This window comes from Pan paniscus, chromosome 12 (genome assembly GCF_029289425.2).
Source record: "Pan paniscus chromosome 12, NHGRI_mPanPan1-v2.0_pri, whole genome shotgun sequence".
Taxonomy (NCBI): Eukaryota; Metazoa; Chordata; class Mammalia; order Primates; family Hominidae; genus Pan; species Pan paniscus.
In genome coordinates this window covers 18797707-18811531 of record NC_073261.2, presented here as the reverse complement: position 1 = coordinate 18811531, position 13825 = coordinate 18797707, and the positions used below count along the sequence as shown (strand labels likewise).

The 13825-nt window shown below is 38.7% G+C and overlaps 1 protein-coding gene across 8 annotated transcripts in view; it reads right to left on the bottom strand.

Annotated features, from left to right (window-relative positions):
- LOC117979235 (WW domain-binding protein 11-like) overlaps positions 1-13825 on the bottom strand; it is a 268867-nt gene that overhangs the window by 50096 nt on the left and 204946 nt on the right. Inside the window, exon 3 of one of the 8 annotated variants that reach the window (XM_063594550.1) lies at positions 8168-8289. The exons of the other annotated variants lie outside the window; for them this stretch is intronic. The gene's annotated coding sequence lies outside the window, so the exon portion shown is untranslated. The remainder of the gene's footprint in view (positions 1-8167; positions 8290-13825) is intronic. 8 annotated transcript variants of the gene reach the window in all.

Below are 13825 nucleotides of genomic sequence, written 5' to 3'. Positions count from 1 at the left end.
GGACATTAGGATTGCTTGTTGCTACTGGGGTGTTCCTGCTTCTAAGTAACATTAGGAAGAACTAGGAAATATCTGTATATATACTAATTTATGTGTATACACAATTGTTTATTGATTTATTAATAGACTTTATTTTCTAGAGCACTTTTAGGAGTACAGCAAAATTGAGTGAAAACTACAGATTTCTCACATACCCCTGTTGCCACACATGCACAACTTTCCCCACGATTTACATCTCACACCAGAGCGGTACATTTGTTATAAGCAGTGAACCTACACTAATGCATAATTATCAAAGTCCATAGTTTACATTAGGGTTCAGTTTTAATCTTTTGTATTCTATGGGTTTTGACAAATGTATAATTTCCAGCATCGTAGTGTCATATAGAGTAGTTTCATTGCCCAGAAAATCCTCTGTACTCTGTCTATTCATCTCTCATCTCTCCTTCTCCCAATTTAATGGCCACCATGAATCTTTTTACTGTCTCCATTTTCCTTTTACTTAATGTCATATAGTTGAATTACACAGTGCATAGCCTTTTCGGGTTGGCTTCTTTCACTTAGTAATATGCATTTAGGGTTTCTCCACACTTTTTCATGGTTTGATAGCTCATCTTGTTTTAGCACTGAGTAATATTTCATTGTTTGGATATTCCATGATTTACCTATTTACCTACTGAAGGACATCTTGGTTTCTTTCAAGTTTTGGATTGTTGCTTCCTCTCTCTAGGCCATTATGAATAAAGTGTCTATAAAAATATTCCAAGTAGGAAGTTGTGCACACCCTAAATCACTGGGAAAGGTTTTTGTGTGGACGTAAGTTTTCAGTTTACTTGGGTAAATATCAAGGAGCATAATTTCTGGGTCATATGGTAAGAGTATGTTTACTTTTGAAAGAAACTGCCAAACTACTTTCCAAAGTGGCTGCACCATTTTGCCTTCCCACCAACAATGAGTGAGAGTTCCTGTTGCTCCACATACTCACCAGCATTTGCTGTTGTCAGTGTCCTGTATTTTGGACATTCTAGTAGGTGGGTAGTGTTATTTCATTGCTGTTTTAATTTGCAACTTTCTAATGAGATATGATGTTGAGCATCTTTTCATATGCTTATTTGCCATCTGTATATCTTCTTTGGTGAGGTGTCTATTTAGGTCTTTTGACTATTTTTCAATCAGATTGTTTGTTTTCTTATTGTTGAGCTTTAGGAGTTCTTTATTTTGGAAAACCGTCTTTTATCAGATGTGTCTTTTGCAAATATTTTCTCCAAGTTCATGGATTGCCTTCTCATTCTCTTGAGATGCATTTATCATTATTGTTATTTTTAAGTTTTATTTTAAGTTCAGAGGTACATGTGCAGGTTTGTTATACAGGTAAACTGATGTCATGGGAGTTTGTTGTACAGATTATTTTATCACCCAAGTATTAAGCCTAGTACCCATTAGTTATTTTTCCTGATCTTCTCCCTCCTCCCATGCTTCACCCTCCAGTAGACCACAGTGTCTGTTGTTCCTCTTTATGGAGACACATGTATTTTAATTATAATGTAAAGCAAAATAATAAATAGTAAAGTAACATAATGTAAAATAAGCTATCATATTATTTTTTACATTTTTATAAATGTATTAAAAATACCATGAGTTCATACCAATGCCTCTTGATATCACAGGCTCATTCTAGCTTTGTCCTTTGTCATTTGTACTGATCATCTATCAATGAGTAATAGGAAGCAAAAGGAGGCTTAGGACCCAGAGCCTGGGTGGAGCCTGAGTTCAGCTTGCAGATCATGGTGATGCTGCTTGTGAGGCTGGGAACCAGATATCTCCAGGTCCTCTGAAGTACCCTTGCGGGGACATATTCGAACTCCTTCAATTCCCAGAACTTCTGTGACTCCTTCAAAAGCCTGGAAAAGGAAAGGTTGTTCTCCCACTTCTTAAATAAGGAAGAGGTAAACCAAGACACTTGTACTCAGCGAAACCTGGTTGGAATCATTCAACACTGAGAATTTATTGCCTTGAGTGCAAAACTATTTAGAGGCTAGTTAAGAATTTTCTGGAAAATCGTAAAGTACAAGAAAAATGCCTATTGAAATAATAAATGTCATTTAAATTTGTGTGTGTGTGTGCGCGCGCATGTGCATGCTATGGATTTAGTTCTTTTAGAATAGAAGAATTGAAGGCTTGTCAAAGCTATTCCCTTGGGTGTGGCGGTGGCAAAATGTTGTAAAATGAGGATGATAAATTAGTAGTTTGGAGGCAACTTGCGAATTGCACCATCTCAATTCCAGCCCTGGTGCTTCCTTGACTCACAGTGAGAAACTGAAGTATTTTTTCTCAGATTTACTAACGTGAGGGCTCTGACAGGTGAGAGAGGGCTCTGATCAATGTTTTCCTTACACACTGGAGTGCTGCTCTTTGCCCCCAGTGTGGCCACATCCAACTCAAAGCAGCTCAAGTGAGAGTCTCTATGGCCTAGCCTTCTGAAAACAGAATACTATACACACACCAAGGGGGGAAAGATAAAGAGTCAAGGAAAAGACATCACAGCTGCCTATTTGGGCCCAGACCTGAGATCATTTTTGTGACTTTTGGCTGTAAGATTTCAGGAACAGTCAGATTTTAAATTTTAACGGGCAGTTTCTAAGGAATTACTTTTCTGGCAGCAAAGGTAAAGGCACAGAGGGAAGCTCCCAGGACTGCCTAGGGACACTTTCGGGCCTACGGAGACAAGGCTGCATCTTCTTTATCACAGTAGGTGTCAGCTGTCACTGGAAATAATTGTTCCCCTGACATTTTTGCCAACTGCAGAGTTACAAAAGGCCCTTTCACTATTTTTATCTTCATTCAGACTCTGGTAATTTTTTATAATTTCTGAATTTTCTTTTCACTTAAAAATATTAGTCTACTAATTCCACTTTTAGAAATTTATCCTAGGTGTATGTTGAGAAATGCATGAAAATATTTACCACCTGTGAAGTTCATCATATCTTTATGTACATTGTACAAGATATTAAACAATCTAAGTGGTAGTCCCGGTTAAGTAGATTACGACAATGGAATATAGCGCGATTATTTCACAATTTTTTTCAAAGTCTGTTTAATAATATTTCTATCAGTTCAATAAGACCTCTTTTACCTGTGTGCCAGAGAGACTTTATTGGACTGATGAAAATGTTCTAAAACTGATTAATAGTGATGGCTGCACAACTTGGTAAATTTACTGTTCACTGAATTGCACACTTGAAGTGGGTGAATTATATGATGCGTAAAATGTGTCTCATTAAAGTTGTAAGAAAATTGCTGATTGCTGAGACCTAGATCACTGCTGCTATCCATGGGTCAGAGTAGGGGTGTCATGGAGATTAGTAAATATGTGCAGTATAGACCGAGTTCCCTTGGCAGTTGTTGAAACGTCAATCATAGCTCCTCCTAAGATTATTCTCCTAGTTCCTAGTTTCAGGCTCCTATTCTCCTAGGAGAATATGCATACTTGGAATTGTTATTTTCAGTACTGGGATAACTCCCATATTGGCTCCTAGACCCACTGAGTAGAAAGGAAAACTGAGAAGTCCGTGAACCTGTTACAGTGATGAAATCGCACTCTGGCTCTAACCAGTAGGAAGCGGTGCGCACCCTAAATCACTGGGAAAGGCAAACTGCCAGAGGGAGGGAGATGAGCACCACGAACATGCAGGGCTCACCCTGATAAAGCACTGGGGTCTAGTGTCCTGGGGCACATCGGGATACCCCTCCCAGACAAAGGAGACAAAGGACAAGCTGCTAAACCTAGAGCTCCCCACCTCCAAGAAGACAACACGTTGGACTTTGGATATATATATTCCATAACTTTTGGGTGGCCCATTTTGATTCACTTACTGTTTTTTCAAATTACTTCCAGTTTGATTGGTACCCAGAGGAAAAATCAGTTTTTCAAGTGATGCAGCTGCAGTAAAAGCAGCTGGGTTCATCAACTTACAAACTGGAAGAGCCAACTAAGGGCAAAGTACCCAAACAGCTTGGCTGCCGTCTGAAGCCTGCAGTGAGCCCCAGTGGAGAATGAGAGCCTCTGCATTCCATCAGGAATTACCTTCCCTTTGAGAAAACATTTCTTAGTTTGTAACTAGGCTCTGTGGAGACTCAGCATCTGACTATATCACCAGGTGCTGTAGACACTGTTGGCTGTCAAACCAATTCCTATGTGCTCAAACCCTTATCCCCACGTCTGTATCATTAGCAGGACTGGAGGAGCTATATTATCAAATATTCCTCCACTTCTGTAGATGAGGGTGGGGTAGGATGCCACAGGTCACAGATTTGGGGCCAATAAGACCAAAGCAGAAGTCCCTGCAAAGATAACTGCAAAGGTGCTGGTCCTGGGTCACCGAGCCTGCATCCCCTCCGACTTATTTCTACAAGAGTACAAGAGAAAAGCAAAGCCCTATGTGCTGAAGTCACTATGAGTTGTATACTCTGTTGTTTGCATCCTGAAGCATCCCTAATTGATACACCAGGCATCTGTGTGACTTGAGCAGCCCTTGCTGACCTGGGAAATGTCAGTTTCATCTTAGAGAAGCTTTGCACCCCATTGTCTAGCAAGCCTGCAGCACCCAATCTCAGAGAGCCTCATCCCACCACCTTGTTCCTTTTTCTTCAAGCTTCACTTTTATCTTCAGGGTACATTCCTGAGGAACAATTCATTAGGAAGAAACAGATGACTCTGCATGGCATCACAGCTCAGCAGTGGCACTAAAGGACAGTGGAGGAGGAACCTCCCTGTGGTAAGCAGAACTTCAAGCCACATATTTCATTCCCCACATTTCCTGGAATGAGGGGTGGCTAGAGATAGGGGTGCACAGTTCATTCCAGCTCAATGCTTTGGCCAAATAGCAAGGGATTTAGAAGCAACAGAGTGGACCTGGAGACAAAAAGCGTGGAAAAGAGGATATGGGTTGTCTTTTCAGAATGGTGCAAGAGTAGCAGAATATCTGCGTTCTCTGCGGCTGCTCCCAGGCTGGATGAGATGTCCTACTCTGTCACTGTGGGTCAGCATCCTCCTCCAACCAGCCAATCTCTTGCGTGGTGGTATTCTAGAGAGTGGCCAAACTGTCGGAAAGGAGGTGACGAAATGGGTCAAAAGCAATTCTCCACAACCTGCTTTGCCATCCCCTCTGCATAGTGCCCAAGCGGCTGGCACCATTCACCAAATTGAGATTTTAATATTTACCATACCCTAGGAACAGCCAGCTTCTTGGTAGCACAGTGACTGCACCGAGCATCTTCCGTCATAGAAGCACAGCGATCTGCTTCACTGGAATTAAGATGAACTCTGTGCTTCAGTTTGCATTCATGCTACTTTCAGCATCACTACGTCCCAGACTTTCTAAACATCTTATATGTTGTCATGTTGCCCCACATTACATTGCTTCTGACAAATAATTAATTTTATAAAAACAACTACCTTAATGTTTGTGGTTTTCACAGGATTTATCAGGTGTACTATCCTCCAGATATAGGCAGTATATATATTCTTAAATACATATTAAAAACTCAGTTTTGACCCCAGCTGGGAGAAGAGCATCTTGTGAGGCTGGGATGCTGTCCTGTGGGTGCAATATGTCCACTGAACCAGCAGTCAGTATGTGGTGCTTTCTCACCCTTGGCCAAAATACATGGATCTAAAGGTAAGAATAAAGGTGGCATGCCTCATGATTAGACCTATAGCCTAATGAAACATTTGTATTTCCAGTCCTTGTACTTCAGTGTTTTTCTTGTTTGGAGGTTTACTAGCTATGGAAGAAAGCCTTCTATTAAGGATCACAACAATGTCTTCAACTGCTTGGCCATTTATGTTTTCAGGCCATTTGGCACAAAGAAAAAGAAAAGAAAAAAGTAAAGAGGAGAAGTTGTAGTGTTTGGGGGGCATAGGTCCTCACTATGAAGGAAATACTGAAGTTTTTTACACAATGGCAACAGGAAGGCAAGTGAATGGAGCCCAGGTGATTCTCCCAGGTCCTTACGCAACCACGCCCAATGCTATCACTGTATATGGGCTAGAATGCCAAGGGTTGATATTCGTTGGTAATGAAAAGTTGAGTTATCCCAACGGGTAAACAACAACTTAGTTATTGGCAGAAGGCAGAAGGAACATAGAATACATTATGGGGAATGCAGTCTCCATTGACGTTGCCTTCCATGCTGGGTCATGCTATGTTCATAATTTTTTTAGTGATCTTTTCTTTCCCATATTGTATATAGGTGTACAATAAGTCCTGGTAGTACTAACACTGAAACTGAGAGCATAGGTTGCAGGATACTGAGAGGGCACTGCAATTGCTCTAGAAGACTGTGTATTACTCAAGGAACGTGGAGTGGTTGAAGTAAATGACTACAACCTGGATTATATTCCACTGAGGAGTGCTGTACTTTTAATCATACAAGAAAGGACTATATTATTTTAGGCAAGAGTACTTTCTTCCATAGGATTGAAGAAAGGTTTACATAGGTGTTGAGTGGTCAAAGGGAGGGGATGTAGAAATATTTCACATTTTCTTTAGAGGAGGGCCGCTACCTTGATTCAAAGGCTCTTCCAGTTTTGAAGGAGTGCCTCATTACCAGGCTTTATGGGAGGCAGAGCCCTCCCTCCCAGGCCAGAAGCAGAGAGACCAGATGCTTCCTCTCACCCCTAGCCTGCCAGCAACCTGGGCTGTGGGCAGGTAGCCAAGGCTGGAGTAATCTGATGCTCTTACCCAGGACTCAAATCCTGCTTTTTGGGTGAGCCTCTGAGACAGCTGAGATGTGAGCCCTGATGAAATCTGCACCAGACTGCTCTCGGCAGGGAGCTCAGCTCGGTCCGGCTGCCTGGTCTCCTGCTTCTCTCAGACGGGCTTTTGAGCCTTCTCACTGCTGCTGTAAACTACTCAGCATCCTTCCTTCTCTGATTAACTGACCAGTCAATTTCTATCACTTGCAACCAAGAATCCTGACTAATGTGCCAAGTAATTTCTCTTTACTCTGAGCACGCCTCAAAAATGAAACACTTCTCTAAAAACAACTTGTTTTTCTTACCACAACTGTTTGAAGTAGTTTGATAACATTGCTTGGCCTAATAATTGCATAAATTATCTGGTATTCTGAGCTCACACACAACCAAATCAGGCCCAACCTAAGAATGTTAGAAAATTGTCTTTTGCCATGAAAATGTTTTCATAGTCTATGTATGATATGTGTGTAATCCACACATCAAACATTTATTATTCATCTCATAGATCCCAAGAATGGACGCTATTGCCTTTCAAGAGTTCAGAGTACAGAATAATTGAGTACTACATGTACCTACAAGATTTGAGAATAGTTGAGAAGAGTGATCAGCACAAGGTTGGGGTTGCAAGGAGCATCCCCAAGAAGGTGAAATGCAACATGCATTGCACTAGAAAAATAAGAGCATTTCTTCAAGCAGAGGGCACAACATATGCAAAGGAATATTTCACACACTGTGTCAGGGAACTACGGGATGTTTGAAGTGGCTACAGCAAGCTTAGGAAAAGAGCAGTCAAGGAAAATGAAGTGAGTGTTGGGCAGAGGTCAATTCATGGATGGCTCTGTTGATTTTTTCCTAAATGTAAAAGGAATGTACTAGTTTCTCAGCGCTGCCATAACAAAGTGCCACGGACTAGGTGGCTTAAACAACAGACATTTATTTTCTTTCAGTTCCGGAGGATGGAAGTCTGCAATCAGGCTGTTGGCAAGGCTAGTTTTTCCTGAGCTCTCTCTCCTTGGCTTGTAAATGCCACCCTCTCCCCGTTGTCTTCACACGGTCCTCCCTCTCTGTGTGTGTGTGTGTCCTAATCTCCTCTTCTTATAAAGATGCCAGTCAGATTAGATTAGGGCCCGTCCTAAAGACTTCATTTCAACTTAATTACCGCTTTAGAGACCCTGTCTGCAGATAGTCACATTCTGAGTTACTGGAGATTAGGATTTCAACATATAAATTTTGTTGGGGATAAAATTCAGGCCAGATACAGTGGCTCACACCAGTAATCCCAGTGTTTTGGAAGGCTAATGTGGGAGGACCACTTGAGGCCAGGAGTTCAAGACTAGCCTGGGCAATATAGCAAGACCCCAACTCTACAAAATTTTTTTTAAAAAATTAGGTAGGTATGATGGCACGTACCTGTAGTCCTAGCTACTTGGGAGGCTGAGGAGAGAGGACTGCTTGAGCCCAGAAATCCAAGGCTTTAGTGAGCTATGATTGTACCACTGCCCTCCAGCCTGGGGGACAGAGAAAGACCCTGTCTTAAAAAAAAAAAAAAATCAGCCCAAAACAAGGAACACAGAAGGGTTTATACAAAGGAGTGACATCATTAGAGCAACTGTTTAACAGGCCCACTTTAATGACAATTTGGTGCCCTAAGTATGTGTACGTAATTAAAGTCAAAATATCCCATTGTCTACAGCAAGGAATCAGATAAGTGAAATGACACCCAAAAATAAGCCTTTATTGAACAAATTAAAATTTAAATTATTCTAATTCACTTTATCCTAAATTGAGCTTTGATTTAAATTCAGATCACACCATGGCCAGAAGGGAGAAGTAAAAAGGCCTGAGAGAAAACATAGTAAAAATCAATTTTAAAAAGTCTTAAACAGTCAATCTCAGTTACAAAGCATTTTCAGATAGCAAATTCTTGCTGAGTTTCTCTTAATTTCTATACTTTTGAGAGACTCCTTTTCTATACCAGTGTAGAGAGGAAGAAGCAAGGGCGTGGACAGAGTAGGAGGCAGAGGTAATGGTAGCATAAAATCCTAGATTGCCTACGTACTTCCCTGTTTTATTCCACAATTGATTTTACATAGCCAATTTCACCTTTAATCATGAAGTTTTAAATGGCTTTCATTTCAAGATCCAAAAGACTATTTTAAAACGTGACATCCCATACATCTTCATTACTCACTTTTCACCAAAAACTTTGAATTATCAAATAGTTTCTTGAGGGTTATAAATGTTAATCATTTTTATTCCCCACAATACCTTTCATAGTATCCTGAGTGTGTTAAATGTTGCTCAAATATGTTTTATTTAATTATTAAAATAAGAGACACTTCAATTTCATAGCTAGTAAAATCATTTAAATGTGTACGTGTGAATATACAAAGACATACACGTGTATTACATAGCAAGATTTATTTCAAAGCATTTTGAAAACTATAAATGGTTATACCAAGGGAAAACATAACACAGCTCTGGTTGACCCACGGTTGCCCTCTGATGTTTTCAAACCATTATCATAATAAAGTGGAGAATTTGTCAAACCCAAGAACTCAAAAGATGCGTTTCAGAAATTTTCATATGGACAAAAAAACTTGAGAAATTATTTATCAAGGTATCACAGATGATAACCAAATGTCAAAATTTTAAAAGAGCAGAAAATGATAAATAGTTCTGTTGCTCAGGAGGAAGTACAAGAATGTCCATGTGTGAGAAAATATGTGTATAAATATATTTCTATACATACACACAGACACACACATGCACACACATATACATGTGTTTATGTGTATGTATGTGTGCATATAATATATGCATATGCATATCTATATATCTTATTCCATTATTTTTATAGTGTCCCCAAATTTTGTCTTTTCATCAACTTACTCTGAAATTTTGAAACAAATTATAGTGTACATTTTGAACATCAGCTTTAATAAAGTTTCTAACTGCCCCATTTAAGTTAATTTCTGACTTATTAAAACTTCCCTAATATTTTTAAAATACACATGCTTAATAAGACATAATATTTTCTGCTTTTATAGGAACGTTTTGAGAGAGTTGATTTTTCTCTGTAACTTATATTAGCAGTAATTTTATGAACTTAGTACATGTGCTTGATATATTGTCAGTGTTATTGAGCAGGCTGGTTGATAGTTTGTCATCAACGTGGTGCTGTATTTCTAGAAATATTAAGAACTTAACCAATTCAATTTTGCACTTGGAAAAAAAATGAGTTCCAGAGGCAAAATTCCATGTCCTACATAAGAATATCCAGGCCTTCAGGAATCCTAATCCCTTCACAGAAATGGTGACAGCTATGTTTTTATCCCAGCCCCATGTCCACAGCTCTCTCCTCTCAACAGAGGCTTTCTTGACAGAGGTACTTCTGTAATCAACAGAGCAGGGAATGGGGAATGTGGCTAATTCTGTGGTAGCTCTTTTTAAAGCTTCCACCCAGAAGTGCCACACATCAGTTTTCACATTCATTGACCAAGACTAGTTACCTGACCAAACCTAAGTTTTAGAAGAGAGGAAAGTTTAATCCTTCCATGTTCGCAGAAGGAGGAGAACAGGAAATATTAGTGAGCAATGCTGATGACAGGCAGTCCACCGTAATCCACAAGGACTGATAACAGCATCAGTCAGTGTAGCCTGGGGAAGCAATGGCTACAGGATTTTGGTCAACATATTCTTAGAAATAGTACACTTGTCTCTTCTATTTATACCAAACAGGAAAACCTGATGATGATTTTTATTATCTTATTGACTTCCTAATTCCACAGGCCTGGTAAAAAGACTCTATTCCCTAGTGAAACATAGGTACTTTTTAATGTACATGACTTGGTTGAGAGATTGAATTCCGCTAAGTTACAGGAAGTGTAGAACACAGGGCCTTCTTTGTTCGCTTATCAGTATGTAGATAATTGGGTTATATACAGGGTCTTCTTGTCAAAATGAATGGTATAGTACTTATGACTGGTGACACCATTCCAGGTGGCCCATATGTAGCAAGTAAGGCAACATTCCATAGACCATCCCCCAAATGAGAAGTCAGATGACTTGACTAATGACCATGAGGAGAATGTGGTATTCCCTTTTCTGAGGAGCAGTCTTCTTGGTTTTCCCAACCTGAATGTATATCATTTAAATCCTGTTAGTAAAGTTTTAAGATTTCTGTTAATGGCTCAAAAGACAAAAAATAGAAATCATAGATAGTCCTTTTATCCCCAAATACAGGTTTTCATTGAATAGTAAAGGTGAGTAAGATCTGTAGTTTACAGATGAGATTATGAGACCTAGTTAATTTAAAAACCTTATACCATTTATTTGAACATAATCTCAGCAATAGTTAATGAAATTTAATCATGAGTCAGAAAGGCTACACAGTACTCCCCCTTTATCTATGAGGGATACATTCCAAGACCCTCAGCAGATGCCTGAAACCGTGAATAGTACTGAACCCTATATTATATATAGGGTTTCAGGTATATATGTCATAGTATAGTATATGGACATATATACTACATATGTTTTTTCTATACATACATACATACCCATGATAAAGTCTGATTTATATATTAGGCATGGTAATAGATTAACAATAGCTAATAAGAAAATAGAGCAATTATAACAGTATGCCAGCATCACAACTCTTCCACTTTGGGGCCATTATTAAGTACAATAAGAGATACTTGAATGCAAGCATTGTGATACTATGACAGTTGAATGACCTGATAGGTGAGATGGCTACTAAGTGACTAGTGGGCAGGTAGCTTAGATAGTTTGATATGCTGGACAAAGGATGATTCATGTCCTAAGTGAGACAGCGTGAGATTTCACCATGTTACTCAGAATGGTGCACAATTTAAAACTTGTGAGTTGCTTATTTCTGGGATTTTTTCATTTACCATTTTTAAACCACAATTGACTGAGGGTAACTGAAAGCATAGAAAATGAAACCACAGATAAGTGGGGACCACTGTGCCCATATTGGGTTTTTGTTTTACAAACTATTCAACGGTTCATAAATCCCTCAGCATAAATAAGAGAAATGGATTATTTCCCCAACTCTGTAGCTTTGAATGTTACAGATGTAGTGGAAAAAATGTTTTTGTCAGCTGGGTGTGGTGGCTCACACCTGTAATCCCAGAACTTTGGGAAGCTGAGATGGGTGGATCACCTGAGGTCAGGAGTTCAAGACCAGCCTTGCCAATGTGGTGAAACCCTGTCTCCGCCAAAAATACAAAAGTTGGCCAGGCATTGTGGCAGGCACCTGTAAGTCCAGCTACTCGGGAGGCTGAGGCAGGAGAATCACTTGAACCTGGGAGGCAGAGGTTGCAGTGAGCCGAGACTGCAACATTGCACTCCAGCCTGGGAGACAGTAAGACGCTGTTTCAAAAAAAAAAAATGTTTTTGTCTCTCTTTATGTCACAGAAACTCTGCCCACCTAGATGCTAATTATCTTGGAGTGTAATTAATTACCATGACCTGTAGCTACATAAGTAAAACAACCAGGCTAAGGTTCTATGAAACAATACACTAACCAAGTCTTCCCATGGACTTGGAACTAGGAAAGCCTTTTTCTATTACTCCTAGCGATTTAGAGATCATTCTCTTCCGCATCCTTTTCTCCTAATAAGCCATTAAAGGACCTTGAGATATCCATGAAAGAATCCTAAAACTCTACTTCTATAGGAAATAACAAGAGTTTTCTAAATTTCTCTGAACAACATCTCACTCTATTCCCAACCAAACTAGATTTGATTAGTTTGCAGACAGGCAGTAAGTTTTGGTGCTCATTATTTTTTTAAATCTCAGCAAAACAATAGATAATTATTAATGCTTTTAAAGAACAAGTTTTCAATGACTGCTCACTTACAAAAAATATGTCTAATACTATATAACAGAATCACTGGCTCATGTAGAACTGCCTCATCCTAAAATAGTCAGACACTACATTATAGTATTTGTGCTATGTGTTCATATGCAGTCACATATAACATATATTTGGCATGGCATGAGTAGTTTCTGAAGGTAAAAATAAATAAATTTATATTAATTGTCACCTTTAGTTAAAACTATGCACTATAAAGAATTGTGGAAGCAAAAGCTTAATAATAATGAAGGGTGAGAGGATTAAGATTTCTACCTCAATGACAACATAGTAGAGTTAGTGGGGCAAAGGTGAACTAAATGGTAGTTAATGTGTTGATAATAAAGCATCACATTTGAGCTTCATTTGCCTTTTAAAAACTAAGTTACTTCTACTTACAATTAGCATCCAAAAGAGTAAAATACATAGGAATAAGTTTAATCAAAGAGGTAAAAGACTTATACACTGAAAACTATAAAACATTGCTGAAAAAAATTAAAGAAGACCTAAATATATGTAGACATCCATGTTCATGGATCAAAAGACTTAAGATTATTAAGATGATGATACTACTCAAAGCGTTCTACAGATTCAATTCAATCTCTATTAAAATTCCAATGTTTATTTTTGCAGAAATGGAAAAGCCAATTCTCAAATTCATAAATTCATTATTACAAGGAACCCAGAATAGCCAAAACAATCTTGAAAATGAAAAACAAAGTTGAAAACAATTTCAAAACTTACTACCTGTTACAGTGATAAAAAGAGTATGGTACTGGTATAAAGATAGACATATAGACCAATGAAATAGAATTGAGACTACAAAAATAAACCCATAAACCTATGGCTAATTGATTTTTAATAAGGATGCCAAGACAATTTAATGGGGAAGACTGTCTCTTCAACAAGTAGAGCTGTATAACTGCATATCCACAAAATGTATTAATGATCTACCTGTAAGTGATAAAAACCAAAAAGCCCTTAGGAGAAAACATAGTAGTGAATTTTCATGACCTGAGATTTGGCAATGAATTCTTAAATGTAGCACCAAAAGCAAGTGCAACAAAAAATAGATAAGTTGGACTTCATCAAAATTAAAAACTTTTGTTTACCAAGGTACATTGGCAAAAAAGTGAAAAGACAATCTATAGAATGGGAGAAAATATTTGTAAACATCTGATAAGGGT